The sequence below is a fragment of the Scomber japonicus genome, chromosome 12 (genome assembly GCF_027409825.1).
Source record: "Scomber japonicus isolate fScoJap1 chromosome 12, fScoJap1.pri, whole genome shotgun sequence".
Lineage (NCBI taxonomy): Eukaryota > Metazoa > Chordata > Actinopteri > Scombriformes > Scombridae > Scomber > Scomber japonicus.
In genome coordinates this window covers 12,270,170-12,274,515 of record NC_070589.1, presented here as the reverse complement: position 1 = coordinate 12,274,515, position 4,346 = coordinate 12,270,170, and positions in this window count along the sequence as shown.

Below are 4,346 nucleotides of genomic sequence, written 5' to 3'. Positions count from 1 at the left end.
CATTTGGAGTAAACACTCTCTGAAACTGTGACATTGACGTCACAGGCCAGAAGTCAATATGTTGATGAAATGCAGCAAGCACATGAAGCACAGTACAAACACACTTTCACAAGTTTCTTCAGTGTTTTTGATGCTTTATATGACATGAGATTAACAATATGGAAGAACAGTTAGTCTCATAATATGACTTACATCAAAATTACAAGATTATTTTTCAATAGTAATTATGACATATTAAGTGATATTCATGAGATAGTGCCTGAATTATTCATTTCTCTTAGTAATTACGAGTAAAGTAGTAATTATGTAGTAATAATGATTGAGTATTTCACAATTACATGATCTATATATTATAATTACATTGTGTTATTTTACTAAACAAATCATAAAAACTAGGTTAGTAAGCACACCAATGATATGTACATTTAGTGTGTTAAGGCTTCAGTCATAACTTGGATTTGGTATGTTTTAATGTTTGTCCACATTATGATTCACTGAAACCTAAACTTTGAAAGAAAGATGGCAGGGAATAAAGGTCTAGCAAACTTTGGCTTGTTTGTTAAACCCACAACAATGACTCATTTGTTTAGATTTCAAAATGATTTCCCGGACTGTTGTGATCAGAGGTCAGTCTTTTGAAATACCAAATATAGCTTTTGCCAAAGGTCAGCCTGTAGAGACAGGAATAATCTATTTGATTGTATAAATAAAAAAACAACCCCAAAACAAATATGAACCATCCCACATACTGGTATTGACAAACATCTTCTGGTTTTACAGTTGAGTTGTTGGTCTGTGATTGCCATCTGTTGGATCCTCATTTCAGAGCAGTGAGTGTGACAACCCTTACTCCTGTCTTACTGTACACCAGTACAGATGGAGACATGGATGTTCACTGAAGATCTTTCCTGTGATTTTATTCACGGATAAGTAACCAGTAAAAGCAGATTCATCATGAGAGAACAGTAACTAGTGTATTCTACTAGTGTAGTCATGTATCATGACTAAGGCTTTTGTTAGGTTATAAGAGCCCCATCATGCTTTAGCTGTATTACTGCCTCTCTCTTCTTTATTGTTCAACAGGCTAATAATCTTATATTCTGTGCTCAAACTGAACTGTTTTGACTACTGCAACATATGACTTGAAGGTTACATTGTTTTATTATAATTAAAGTGCTTTTGCAATACCTTTAAAAAGCAGAGTATGTATATGATGATGATGTACATGATATTTTACAATTTAATAATAAACTTGATTATATAAAATTAAATCAGTGGACTGATGTCATTTTACACAACAGTAAACCTCACTAGAAATGTAATAATGACTTCGGCTCCAGTATTTAGTATATAGTTTGTTTCATTTTTTGCATAATCAACCTGAAAAAACAGACAAACATCTAAATTAGTGGTGTACTTCAACTTTAACTTCAACTTTAAATCTATTTATGTCACCAAGGGGGCCAATTTGTTTTGCAGCAGAACAGAAATAGACACATAAAAACAACACACACCCGAGTAACAGAACAATACATAACAATAAATACAATAAATATATGAAGTGCTCAGAAGAACACCACATGCTTAATAAGTAAGTTAAAAAACCTGAGGTCATAGTAAAAACTATAAAACTCTGCCAGGTCAGGGCTTGTTAACTCCTCCCCTGGCCTGAATTTAAAATAGAGATGGCCGTAGGGATAAAAGAATGTCTATACCTGTTGATTTTAACAGGGGGGAACCTCAACCTGGAGCTAGGGGGCAAAGTATGTCAGGATGCTCTTATCCTTCCTCCCCACCTGTCTGCTGAACAGATCAGAGAGCGTGCTCTGCTGTACACCCAGGATTTTGCTGCTCATCTTCATCATTTTAGTATGGTGTATGATGTAAAACGGCATTTCAATTAAGTAATATATGATTAAATGTTATTTGGTAAATTGCTATAGATTTATTTTTGTACTGAACAATGTTACAATCTCACGAGAACAAGACAGATCTTTCGTAATCTGTGAAGTGATCGGCTGTTTCAAAGTGCACTAATAATAAAGTAAACGTGTTAGTTCATGCAGGATATGGAAGTCATACGCCCCAGCTGTAGTCAGCTGACAGCCACTGATTGAGTCAGTACACCTTATCAGTCACACACCAATAACAGTCATTCTCACCACAAGACGGTCCATTTAAACCAGTTTATTGTCATGATTATTATCATAGTTGATTTTCTGCAAAAGTGTGCATTTACATGTAATACTATACAAATTTAGCTAAAAAAACTGCTGTATATGTTATTTCTCTGACTTTTGATTATAAAAATGCAAAACTGAAATTGTCTGTGGATTGAAACGTTACAAAAATAGCATTACCAAATCAGAAAACGTTGCAAAAAACATTTTGATGATGTGTTTTCAGTCTAGTAGGTGTTATTTTTTATGTTTTTGTGTTTCGCACCTCAGGACCACCATGACCACCATGACCACCACACACACACACACACACACACACACCCCACCACCACCACCACCACCACCGGATATACAGCACTGATACTCGCATAGGCAGCCTGAGCATGCATCTTCTTTTACTGAGTTGCATGTGGTATTGTGCATTCACTTACTGTTTAATACTAAGTCCTGACAGTTCGTTTGGCTCTGCCAGAATTGTGGAACCCACAACAAAGACTGTATCACAGCCAAGTTGAGTGTAGAAAGTGATGTGTGGTAGAAAGCTATGGATGTTGTGATAGAAAGAGGAAATCTGGATGTGTATTGTCCTCCTCTCTGTGCCAAGCCCTCCAAAAGTCTGTATTGATTTCACCTTCTACTGTCTGCTTAACTAATCACATCCTGCCCGTGCTGATTGATGAGGATGCTCACTTGCTAGTTTTCTCCTGGTGTTTTCCCCCCATTTATCCTCTCTTGTTACACTACATCTTCATTCATCCAAGATTTTCTTCTCACAATTTTTTCGATGCATCCATTCCCACTCGGTGAATTGAAAATGAAACGCTGAGTTGTGCCAGTGTGGCAGATAAAGGCCGGCCTTGCTGGCATAATGAAATTCATCATTGTCTGGTCCAGCTGGAGAAAGCGTACTACAATCACAACCTCTTAGGTTGCATCTTTAGCTTTTTTTCACAGCTGGAAATAACTGAGGTATCAGTGGTTTCATGAGTGTTGCAACCTACATTGTCAGTTGTCATAGTCTGTGGAAGGAAAGCATGATACTGAGCATCCATTGCAGCAAAAGTTCACCCTGACCTCACAGGAGAAAGCTCTCAGCCGAAGTTAAATGATAAATCCAGGATTTTTCCTCCACTAATCTCTGAGCAGCAGAATGAGGAAATCTGTGAGCTCTGACTGTGGGGCCTCGAGATGTGAGGTTCATGAGAGGAATATTTATTCCTATAAATGCACATTACGCTCTCTTTTCCCTCCCATCTCCCTCTCTTAAGACACACACACAGGCAAACGGATGCAAAGAGGCGCTTCTTTCAGAAGTGCTATGACGCTTCTGGCCATGTGATGTGTAACACTGTTGCAACTCGGGTTGCAAACACATTGACAACCCAGAACACCCTAGGGTGGTTTCCCACAGAACAGGAGGCAGAAAACAGCAAAAGTATTATTCTGTAACATTTTTAACATTGCTTTTACTTGCTGTCAATTTTACATATGAAGAGTGCTATAAGCATGGAGGACACATCAGAGGAGCAATACAAACACCTCAAAGTCTGAAAATAAACTGATGTATATGTGTTGGGCACATTCAGTCTTAGGAAATGATGTGGTCAAAAATGTAATGATCAAGTTCCTGCTTCACTGTAGATGAGAAATAGATCAGCTGTTAAATACTTTTAAAATGCTGGTTATGGTCTTTGAATAATAAGTATTAGTTCATGTCTAGGTTTTGTTTTTTAACTGACCATCATTTTAACATGCTCTATTTTCCATCATTGTTCCTTGTCTGTTTTTGTTCTATAATTTCTAACCTTGTAATGATATACTATCATGGCCAAGTCTTCCTCGAAAAAGAGATTCTGAACTCAAGGAACTTCCTAGTTAAATGAAAAAATAAAATATATGCGTCGATGTTAACGCACTGATGTTTAATAGTTACATTCTTAGCCCCCTCCCCCCTCCCCAGCATGTAAGAGAACCTATGGTGGATGTGAAACTGTCTAGGAGTCAGTATTTAGGCTAACGTAATAACATGCCAGTGCAACATGGCGAGCTCTGTGGAAGGAGACCTGCTCATTATGCAAAGGGCTCATTCTAAAGTAACACATTTTCATGTTCTATCACATTTTATGAACCTGACCCGTGTTTTGCATGTAAAAAGGTTAGTCTGTA